General features: G+C 39.5%; 1 protein-coding gene across 2 annotated transcripts in view; it reads right to left on the bottom strand.

Moving 5' to 3' along the window:
* Positions 1-12,212, bottom strand: part of COL8A1 (collagen type VIII alpha 1 chain) — an 89,994-nt gene that overhangs the window by 28,781 nt on the left and 49,001 nt on the right. The window contains exon 3 of one of the 2 annotated variants that reach the window (XM_062004355.1): positions 6,773-6,887. The exons of the other annotated variant lie outside the window; for it this stretch is intronic. The gene's annotated coding sequence lies outside the window, so the exon portion shown is untranslated. The remainder of the gene's footprint in view (positions 1-6,772; positions 6,888-12,212) is intronic. 2 annotated transcript variants of the gene reach the window in all.

The following is a 12,212-nucleotide window of genomic DNA, read 5'->3' as shown; positions in this document are numbered from 1 at the left end:
TACACCAGGGATTGCAAAAACACAAAGCTCATTTGGAAGATTAAAAGAATACACTTTGAAAAAAAATTTAGCCAATACTTGGGTCACCCACCATCCTATTTTTACTCTTTAATCCCATTCCTACTTCTAAAACATCTCTGAATATTCCAAGCCCAGGAGAGACACAAAGAACGAGAAGATTAATACTGAAGTATTTTTGTTTGTTTGCTGCTTCAGCAGGACAGGCCTGAATATTGGAAGTGGTGATTTCATAAAAAGCAGTGGTTGCACTCACTTCTTAGATAATAGGTAAAAAAAAAATCTTTGGATTTCTGAGGTTACATACCTCTAGGAAAACAATCTCCACTTGGTTTAAATTTACTTGAGTCCAGGAAATAAAAATGTCATTGCCAGTGTATCACAGGACAGAGTTAGACCTTTCCTAAAAGAAATGTTATAATAATATTCAGAGGAGGGAATGAACTCCCTGCAGGCAAAAATTATAATAAAAAAAACAGACTCCTCCAAGTCTCCTTTGGTTCAACTGTAGACTGTAGGAGATTTCTCATAAAAGCATTTGATCTTAAACGTGACTGTACATTGGTTGGGAAAAAAGGAACATAACCTGTTGAGTATTAACAGTTCAGGATTCTTCCTCATCATACTGTATTTGATACCGTGTTTTTAGCCAGAAAACTGCAGGCCACTTGCCTTAACTGAAGCTGGGTAAGCCTTTTAGCTTATCAAATGTCACATGAAAAGATACCAAGCTAGTTGGGGCTGAGTAAGTGTTAAAGCTTTGTTAGGATGGCGTGTCCTCAAATAATTGTAGAATATCAAACACAGAGCTTCCCGTGTTCCTTCAGGCTGAGCAGGGATGCCAAGTATACAGAATTGGAAACTGTCTATCAGGGATTTTTCATTTGCCTGATACTGTGCAGACAGCAGAGACAAAATAGCAAAAATGTTTGAAATCCTTATGACCTTTCACTGCAAATTGTGAACTTTGTCTGCTAAACTCAATTTTCTATTTACACTGTCAGCACAGTCTCTGTGCTGTTGCCTTCTCTTTGCCTTTCCAGTTTGTCATGTCTTGAGTGAGAGCTTCACAAACACTGCACAGAAGGGGGGACCTGAGCACATTCCAGATCTTTTGCAGGTTCAGAATACTAAGTCTCCATGTTGTAGATTGCTTAAAAATAGCTGTAAGGCAAGCAAAGTAGCATCAAATATGCTGTTTGCACTTAAAGCTGGTATTCTACAGAAAGCCTTAGCTTTGATGACAGTTGGCATAGCTCTCACTCACGTGTTGTGCCAGTGCCAACATCATGCTGCTGCATAGCTGACCCCACTTACACCATCTCCCATTTACACCAGAAACACACAGGTGACCACACAGTAAATGCTCCACAAATACATTCAGTAAATTACTGTACCAGCAGTAAACAAGTACAGGAGGAACTTTCATATATATGAAGCAGAAATTGTGAGAGTGAGTAGCAAAGTGAGGGTGAGTGACGACCACTGAGTCTCCATCTTTAGGGACAAATCAGAAGCCGTTTGGACAACTGGTTAACTGGTTTAGGTGTCCCTGCTTGAACAGGGGGATCAGACAAGATAAACCTCAGAGATGCCTTCCAACCTCAACTGTCCTGTGGTTTTGTGAAACCATTCCTATGCTGACTACTATGAACTGTAGTTTTTCACACTATATATGCATAACTTTTGCAGTTGAAAAAGGATATCCTTAACCTGTTATTTAAATAAACTCAACAACTACATGGAACTCTTTTGAAACTAAATAGAAGGCTGGGTTATATAACAAATATTTTAGCTGAACTATCATTATTAACTGGGTAATTCTTTTGACTGTATTTCAAATTTAATTTTGTTCTGTGGTAGCATTCCCTGGACTTTACCAGACGAAGGAATTAATAGAGTTCTGTGTCTCAACTCTTTAGTGTCCAGAAAACTGTCTTAAAAGGCCACATTTACAGAGAGACTTCTGCATAGAAAACACAGGGGTGTTCCCTAAAGAAACTCAGTGAGTTCACAAGGAGTGATTACACTGATAAACTATGTCAATGACGCTTTTGGAAGAAGACTGTGCACTTACTGCTACTCTTCCCTGGATGTGGAAACTATGGAAAAATGTGTGGAAAAACATTTGCAAAGTGATGACTACCAGCTATATGCTCTATACATTGCTGTTAATGAGCTATCTGTTAATAAACCATATGCTTAAGCACATGAACAGGAGGATTAATGTTTACTGTAAAATCCATAAAAAGACTTACTGTCTGGCACCACTGTTTCCCAAATTTGGCAGGCACATTTCTCTAGTCTTCCATGAACTTTCTGTTATCACTATAAAAAATCTGCTGCCTACTGGCCTGAAGTCTCTTTTTAGCTTGAGCAACCTTGAATTAGCTGCTTCTCCTCACTTTGCAAAGAGACAGTCACTGTGTATCGCCAGTTAAAGTACTACTAATGAACTTGTTGCCAATGACCAGAAGTAAGTGTGTACACGTGTGCGCATGTGAGGTTGTCTGGGGAGCAGGAGACTAGAGAAGCAGAGAATTTAAAGAGCAGCAGGTCCTTCAGTGCTCTGTGTTGCACAGCCTGGGATCATAAACTTATCACCGTTACTCACGGCAAGCAGGAGGTATCTGTGGAAAATCCACAGTTCTAACGATTTCTGGAGGCAAGTTCATCTTGTTCTTTTTCTGTGTTCTTCTGTACTAGTGCTTTATGTGTCAATTATCACTACTAAAGCCCTAAACAAGCCCCTCTTCAAAACACAGACAAAAGCAACCACTGGGTTTATTCACAATAATGCTTGGATTAGTTAAAGAAACCACATTCACCAACAGGAAAAGAGAAGTAAATTTCTAAGCTATTGAATAACACTGCTATGTTTGGAAAGGATTTTTCTTTTGTAATTCCCCTTTAATTTCCTCCCATCCAGAGCTGCTGAGAGGAATCTGAAGCTAGGTTTTCATGGGTGACTAAAGAGTCCAGCAACTGACTCCTGTCTAAAATCAGTGGTCCTGGAAATGTAAACTAACATTTCCACAAACACATGAGTAATTTGAGGTTTAAGTTTCACTACAAGTGATCCAGTACTTCCAGCTGCCAAAAGTGGACATGGAAAAGGCAGACTAGTAAACTAATCCTTATTATCATAGAATCATATAGAATGGTAGGGGTTGGAAGGGACCTTTAGAGATCATCTAGTCCAACCCCCGTGCAGAAGCAGGGTCACCTAGATCAGGTCACATAGGAACATGTCCAGGTGGGTCTTGAAGACATCCAAGGAAGGAGCCTCCACAACCCCTCTGGGCAGCCTGTGCCACTGCTCCCTCACCCTTATTACCAGATAAGCAAGGACTAAATCGAGGAACATCAAGCGCAAGAAAATGAGGAGGAAACTGAGGATAGAGACCATAGCTACGTTCAAGAAATGTATAGGCTGAGAGACATAAAAGACAGTCTAACAGAAAAAGAGACGGAAAGAGTATCAGACTGTATAGACTGAAACATTACTTTCATTTGCTTAGGTTTTCTTTTGATTTTCAGATACCAACCTCAGTGAACCCACATCAAATTGTATAACTTTATCACCTGACTCAGTGCACAGCACATTTTTTTGATGCTGCTTCCTGAGAAGATTAGAAAGTGTCTGGAGTGAAACTATGCATTCTGGTAACCTTTCTGAATAGTTTTGCTTTTTTGATTTCAATTGTCTTTTTCAATTTAAAAATATTATTAAAATACCAAATTTGGGTGGGTAGTGATTACCATGACACTATGTAGAAAACCAAAGCAATTTGAACCAAGCTAGACATTCTGAGCACATTTTTAAAATACCTTATTGTTTAAATAAAATAAATTGAAATCCTTCAGTCTAGCAATTACTTTCAGATGTAAGATTGTTTCTTTTTAAGAAACTGTCATATCAACCCTTTAGAATGGACAAGTACTATTTTGATATCTTCAAGGGTTTTCTCTAACATCTGCTCCCTGCCTTATGTTGGGAACTACATACTCATCTTCATTGTCTCTTATTTACCTTAATTTTGCTTTATTTTATTTTATCAGAGGAAAAAAAAAATAGCAGAGCTGTTTGTGGCAAGATTCAGTTACAGGAAACCCAAAAGCTAAGCCCCAGTTTCATCTGAGACAATTAGACTGTTGATTTTGGTAGCAGCTCAGGACTTCTATTGGACCCAAATGCCTTTAAATCTATCTGCCAGTTGGTGCTTGAGTCTGAACATTTTCTGTATTCTTGCTACAGATAAAGGGCTTTGTTTCCTTTTAATTTGAGGGATTTTTCTATCCAGATCTGAATGTTTCGCTGAAATGCTTCTCTATTCACTGGAATAGATTAAAAAAAAAAAAAGGAAATAAAAAGACTTTCCAGAACTTTCAACCCTTTTCAAAAGCATTTTTTCCTCCCTTTAACTCTGTTCCTTGATATCTGTGAGTTGTTAAGGGCAATGTGTTTTTCTCAAAGCAATTCTGTCATGTGTGAAAAGTAGCAGGTGCTAATTTGTAATGCTTTGCTTGACTGTTGCTTTTTTTTCCCCCCCATCTAGTCAGTATATTTAATAGCTCATATTACTATTTCACCTGCTGTAGGTAAAGTCTTTTCAAATACTGAACACGTGATAGTTCTTTTAAAGTCTTCTATATTAGTATGTAGCACCAGGAGGTCTTTGTCAAAAGGTTTGAAGAAATCACTAACGACAAAAGCAATGTTCTTATGCCACCTTCTCATCAGCTGAGTTGGCAAACTCCACTTGGCAGCTGAGTCTGAATCACAGAATCACAGAATCATAGAATCGTTTCGGCTGTAAGAGACCTTTAAGATCATCGATTCCTGCCTTTGTCCCAGCCCTATCAACCACTAGACCATTTCCCTAAGTGCAACATCCATGTGTCTCTTAAATACCTCCAGGGATGGTGACTCCTAGCAACAGGACAAGGGGTAATGGGATGAAGCTGGAACACAGAAAGTTCCACTTAAATATAAGAAAAAATTATTTCACTGTTCAGGTGAGGGAGCCCTGGCACAGGCTGCCCAGAGGGGTTGTGGAGTCTCTTCTTGGAGGTCTTCAAGACCCGCCTGGACATGTTCCTATGCCACCTGATCTAGGTGAACCTGCTTCTGCAGGGGGGTTGGACTAGATGATCTCTAAAGGTCCCTTCTAACCCCTATCGTTCTATGATTCTATGACTCCACCACCTCCCTGGGCAGCCTGTTCCAATGCCTGACAACCCTTGCAATAAAGAAACTCCTCCTCGTATCCAGCCTGAACCTCCCCTGGTGCAACTTGAGGCTATTTCCTCTTGTTCTATTGCTTGTTACTAGGGAGAACAGACTGACCCCCACCTTGCTACAGCTTCCTTTCAGGTAGTTGTAGAGAGTGATAAGGTCTCCCCTGAGCCTTTTCTTTTCCAGGCTAAACAGCCCCAGATCCCTCATCTGTTCCTTATATGAGACGTGCTCATATCAAAACTCACTAACACTTTTCAGATCGATGTTTTATTGCTAGGTGGATTGGGCTCTATAACTTTCTTATGGATGCTCTGGGAAGTGTTTTATTCTCTATTGATATTTTGTGGGCTAGAGCCTTGGACTATACAATTTGTTTGTTTGTTTGTTTTTTTCCCCAATTTGTTTCTTTTCATTTGTTGTTTTTCTTGTTAGACTCCTCTAGCAGCCGAGGTACGGCAGGTCACAGCAGCCAGCACAGGTGAAATGGTTTCCAGGGACAGCTCTGAGGGTGGGCTCTGCCAGAGAGTCAGCTACTCTGGCATTGCACCAGTTGACCCCAGCTGGTGCCTGGAGGAGCTCAGTGGGTTCACGGAGTGAGGTCTTTGCCAGAGCTGACACTCCAGAGCCATATGTTTGTATAATCGTATTTATGTGATCCTAACGGTGTCATTTCAGACACGATCGTGTGTGGCGCTCATCCTCCTTTCAAAGATGTTCAGAAAGTCTGAAGAATTGACGTGATTCATTCTTAACATGTGGATTCTTTTCATTAGCTATCTAGAAACCAAAACAAAGTGCAGGACACTACTGTGATGCAGCTTGTTAAGCAATAATGCATTTTTTCTTCCAAAAGTCACACTTGATAACAAACAACAATCATAGGCATAAGATGACTGTGGATACTATGAGCTAATGTCTAGTTGTCAAAAATCTTTCCATTAAGGCTCAGAATGATGTTTAACATATTCTTTCCATTATTGAGCTAAACCAAACACTACATTAAACGTGGATTTCCCGATGAACATTACTGCTGTTTGATTTTTACATGTGCATACATATGGAAGCAGACACATGTACATATACATTTTGGATATCTAAAGCATGGTTCACTCTGTTCCGAGGATATAATGTTTTTTGACATTTCTTTTTTAATGAAACCTGCCCTTAATCTTTCCTGACTGTAAAAATAGATTTATAATAAGATTCTTTAAACAAACATGAAATGCCAAAATTATATGTTCTGTCCTACTAATCAATAGAGAATGACTGAAAGAGTGGATTTCTTTAATTATTAAAAAAATAAATGCTGCTGAGCAAGATCACCAAAGTTTATTTTACATATATATTTTTCTACTCAAAATTTAAAAGATTTAATGTGTAGCAAACACTTGAATAACTTATCAAATCCTGTGTGGGAGATAGCTTTAAGAAAAATTCAGTTTTAAGCCTTTGCACTTTGTTTTTGGTATTATGTATAACTCATTTAGAATCTGAAAGCTGGATTATACTTACATTTAGATTTCAAGAAAGGGCAGAAGGAGGAGAGGTTGTTTGATTTCACTTTAAGAGACCTAGATTTCCTGATTGTGTTAGGCCCGTTGTTATTTTGTTGATTTTAAGCTGGTCCCTAGGGGGAAAAGAAAGCTTATAAGAAATGTATGAGCACACTATGCTTTGTTTTCAGAAATAGTAAGGAATATTGGTCAAGAGTTTAAAACATAGTGGCTTAACATAGTCTTTTAATGCCATATTCAGGGTTTGAATTTAATGTTTACTGTTCAGAAGTATGAAAACCTGGCAATTCATTCACTTTTAGTAGCTTTTTTAGTTAGTCAAAGCCTGTGAAAACTGATGCAGCAGTTTGAACATAGACTAAAAATCCTAATATTTGGTATTTTTGTTGGCAATCCTGTAATAATTATGTTGTAAATCAAACTATGTGCTTGGATTTCAAGAAAAGTGCCTTAAGCCTTGTTCCCACCCTTCTGCAGAGACACTGAATAACTTTTCTTTCAGATTGCTAGGTATAAATTAATCTATTTGAAGGACAAAGCTGAAAAACTTTTACTTAACCTCATCTTTTTCCACATGTGTTGCCCCCATGGAAAGGTACATACAAACCTTTTCATGCAAAGTGCAACTCAAAGGCATTACTTTGCATAAGGCTTGGATTGATACAATGTGCTTGTAACTGCCACACAATTCCTAAGCACAACTGCACTTGTAATGTGAGCATCCTAACAAAGGGAGCCACAGGCAATGCTAATGTCCTATATAAACATAAAATATGCTTATCTATTTGATAGGCTAATCACTGTCATGCAGTTGCTGCCAGTACTTTGCTTGACCCAAACCCAAACCCCACTAAGATGACTGGGTAGAGTTTCTGTGACTCGGTGACCTCAGCTGCAATTGAAATAGTTAGGATTCTGTGTGATAAAATCCTGGATGGTGAATTCTGGAGACCTGTGCTCTAGCTGGAGGGTGAGCAAATACTTGAGTGCCCTGCTGGAGTGAGGCCCCAGCACGTCTCTGCATAGCCCCTGCCCTCATCTGCTGAAAAAAACACTCCTTTTGCTGCTTGGTGTCCATCTTTCATGAACACATGGGCTACTAGAAATACAGCTCTTTGATAAGCAGGGTGATGCTCTTCGTGTGCTTGACTGACTTTGTGGTTGAAAATTGAGATATTTGGCCTAAAATCTCCTTTGTTTGTATTTGTACTCTTGAGAGCCAAAGTCAGAGTACCAGTTTCCCAGCAGTCAGAGGACCTCCAGAGAGCCAAACACACTCCAAGGTATCCCTCCATTTAAGCATTTTATCAGCCAGGGCAAAATGAAAACTCAAGAGTAGTGGCTCCTAATTTCTGCACAGCTGAGCTTTTGAGGTGTCATGTACCCCAGGACCCAGTGGGCCCAGGGAGCTGTGCCCTGGGTGGCCTTGCCACCATAAGACTACACTAACATTAGAGGGAGGAAGCTTTTGGAGAGGGAGGAGAGCAAAAAAGGAGTACTGATTTTGTGAGGGAAACCTGCAGGAAGCTTGACTGCTTTACCTCAGGTTTATCCAAGCCCATTTGAAGCATGTCCACTATCCCTTTTTTCATCTGAATGCCACACCTGGAATATTTTAAGGCCTGTTGCTTTCAAATGTGACAAAAGTATTAGTTAATTTTTGGTCAAAAGAGTGTATTTTCCCAACAGAAACTTGCACCTTCTAGACAGAGGAGCATTTTCTACCAGAAAGGAGATTGCAAAACAGCAGCCCAGGTACCTTCAGAGTACTTTGTTACCAACCAGCCCTTGAGCTTCTTGTCAGTGGCTGGAATCTGTTTTTCCGTTTCAGATGGCTCCAGCTGCTTACCCAGCCGTAGCATGGGCTCTGAGAGCTGTGACATGATTGCAACCAGTTGGATGCCTTCCTCACAAAGACCAGAGCTCTCACAGAAAGTAACTGTCTGCTTTGTAGGCACTTTGGTTTAGGTTAGGGATTAAATTAGTGATGCCAAAGCTTTCTGGTCTCTGGTGTCAAATTTATTTAAAAAAAATCTGTGTAATGATTGCCAGCTCAGTTCTCTAGCACTAGCCCTTGATCCACTCTTGCTTTTCTAGATAATCCATGGTGATTTTCTTTTGACTCCCTCCATCTCTTGCAAGTGGAGTCCAGTTTGTGCTGCAGTTTGGCAGATGCGCTGCTGCCCGGGGAACCAATAGGAGATAATGGCCAAATACAGTGGATTATTTGCAATTGATTTTACCCAATTCATCTGAGCCGTACAAAAAAGTGTGCATTTGGCATATTTCTGAGAGGACACCAAAGCTTGAAAGCAGAAATTGCCAATACATTATGCACAACCTCATTGGCGTTTGCTTTCTAGATTTTTGAAGAATAGCTTTTTATTGTTCATCCTGCCAAAAAGGCCTTCCCCTTCAAACAATGAGTCAACAATTCAGAATGTCTATATTCATTCAGCACTTTTGGAGACAGCTCTGGGCTCCACAGTTGAACTCTGGATACAAACTTCGCTGCAGCTTGCAGGTGTTTAGGTCTGGGGCTTTGGCTCAGCTTCTTGTGTGGATGAAGTAAAGTCACAAAGTCAGAAGTAGCTTTCAACAGTTAGCAAAGTGGAGCACTGCCAGACTAAAGACAAGCTACTTTGCCTGTGCCCGAGGAGAGTGGGATTAGGCATTTCAGACAAACACCTAATTCCTGCCTCCTGTTTGTACCATCCATGCTCCTGTTACTGCCTTTATGGGATTAGAGAGAAGGTAAAGGAGTGTACCAGTGTGTACCAGAGGGCCTTGCTACAGCAGCAGCAATCACATCTTCCCTTTCTGCCTCCAGAGGCAACAGAATTTCTTTGTCTGTCTGCCCTGATCCTGCCCAGGGCTGATTCCTTCTTGACAATCAAAAAAGTACAGAAAAACGTGTAGTTGATGATGGTGGAAATAGTGGAAGTGAAAGGACAGTCTCTGGTTGTCCTGTCTTCAGGGAGCAAGGAGGGGAAAGAAGGAAAGGAGTGCTCTCAAGCAGAAAGGACAACTATAAGAGCAGGAAAAGTGTCCTGTCCTCTCACCACGTCCCCCCCCCCCGTCCCAGTCTCCCGAGTCCTGAAAAAAATCCCACAACATCACTGACGCAGTTTCCACCTTTCCATCTCATGTGCCTTTCCACGTGTCACACATCACCATTACCCCTGCCTGCCTTGCCCACTCTGAAGAGGCCCCTGGCAAGTGCTGAGAGTTTGGGTTTGCTACATAGCATAACCAATAAAAAGAAAGTTGTGGCTGCAGTATATCACTCAAACAAGCTCCTTCTGATTTTTTGAGAGGAATTCCTGGCTACTTTGAGATGATGTTCTCTTTAAAACTCATCTAATTTTCTAATTATTATCAAGCACTTCACATCCTGAGAGCAATTACTTCCTGTACATTCTTTTACTTTTAGGACTGACAACCTATAGTGGTGCAATACTTTTTTATCCTGAAAAAGTAATCTCATGGAAGATTTGCTGCTGATACATACAACATTGTTTCATGTGTTATTTAATTACACGGAGATATATATATATATATAAGGACTATTTGAGAAATTGTAAGTTTAAAGCTATAATGTTGGGCAACGTGAAACATCACCAGGCAGTCTTTTTTTCTTATGGAGAAAATAAGTCCAAAGAAGGCTTCCTGGAGAAGCAAGAGAGGGAGGGAATATGAAAGAGAGAGGAAAACCAGAGAAACCATTCCTAAGAGGAAACTTAAGCATTAGATTTCCTGATTGGTAGAATTTCATTTCATTGTTCTGCTTTTTAGAATTACTTAGTGGAAAGCTGTAGCTGGAAGGAGAGGGGGGAGTTTATTTTCTGTAAAGTAAATCTTCAAAGACAGTAAGGTGGCTTGCACTATCCTCTCCCTCCCATTCTGCTGCCTGCAAGTATTAACTGAGTGTGGTAAACAACATTTTGTGTTTGCAATTCAAGTGCAGAAAGGCAAAAGCAGAAAGGCAGAAAAATCATTGTATTCACTCCCTTAACACAGAAACAGCACAACCCCTGGTTAATTTAAGCAGTCACGTAAATATAACTTCTGTTACAAGCATATACTTAAGTCCTGCTGATTCAATATTCAGCCCAAATGCAAATTACTTTTGTGGAATGAGATTTGCGTTGAGCTGGACCTACTTAGTAAAATATTTCAGTCTGGTGTTTGAGGGAGAAGAGAGGAATCTGGTCAATTGCTGCAAATGATCTCTAAAGGTCCCTTCCAACCCTACCATTCTATGATTCTATGAAATGCCTCTGTAGCGAAACCACTGCTGGACTCGTGTTATTTTCTAGTGAATTTTAAAAATTTTTGTGAGAGAGAACTATTGTGGAATAGAAAGCTGGTCTGGACAAAAGTCACAGGAATGTGTACACATAATTACATCTTTTGAAAGCAGCACGCCGCACAGGATTTCCTAAACTGTACCAGAAAACACTGACATCCTGGAACTGCTATTTGCAATTTCGCATACCAGCTTTCCAAGCATAATTAGTCTCCTTGTAAATGTTTCAGTATCAAATTTGAAACTCATTTTGGACAAGCCAGTCCTTAAACTCTACACTTTTTTTTCCCCTCCAGTTATTATTCCTATTTCCAGTGTTCTGAGGACGACAGCTGTGATATTTAAAGCTAAGGAATAGTAAACAAATAGCATGCTTTAAAGTATTTATTAGATTTCATTAGAGTATATTTAAGTTGCTTTCATTTGTAAGTCACTCTTTTCTCCTGACATTTTTCTTTTTTTTTTTTTTGTTTAAAGTACCTATGATTCTCATCCTCTTTTCTAAAAAACACATAAATGCTTTTACGTAACTACAGCTTTCCTCTAGTTACACACCAAAGTACAGGGTAGAGGATATGAAAATTAGTTATGACAGATGAGTCACATTAATATTTTGTTCTAAGCCATGAGAAAAATGAGACACAAGGGGTAGGAATCAGAACCGACCAAAGCCCTTATTGCTTTATGATCCAAAACCACAACTATCCACTGAGGTGGAAAATGTTCTTTTTTCAAATAAAGTGTGAGAAAAATGCAAAAACTTTTGTACTGCAAACACTGGCAGCACATAATGTTGCAATTATTCTCAATATTTTGAGATGCTTGAATCATAGCCAAAACTTTAAGCAACAGTGAGGTAAAAGCATTTTTATGTTCCTTCACCAAAAAAAAAAAAATTAAAAAAGTTTATCCTGTCTCTTGTCTTTTTTTCTTTTTGCAGCACAGTAAATTCAGAATCCTTCAGACACTACTCCTGTTTGCATTACCAGATTTCTATGCTGCTAAAAAACCTTTGTATGTTCTCTTTGAAAAGAATCCTTCTGATTGCCTTTTATTGGTACTTTATTATTTCAGTGCATGTGGCTAACTTAGTCTGGATATGAAGTATTGTCCTGCTTTCTAGTTAAAG

The sequence above is a fragment of the Colius striatus genome, chromosome 1, assembly GCF_028858725.1.
Source record: "Colius striatus isolate bColStr4 chromosome 1, bColStr4.1.hap1, whole genome shotgun sequence".
In the NCBI taxonomy this organism is placed as follows: domain Eukaryota; kingdom Metazoa; phylum Chordata; class Aves; order Coliiformes; family Coliidae; genus Colius; species Colius striatus.
This window is presented reverse-complemented; position numbering and strand designations above follow the sequence as displayed.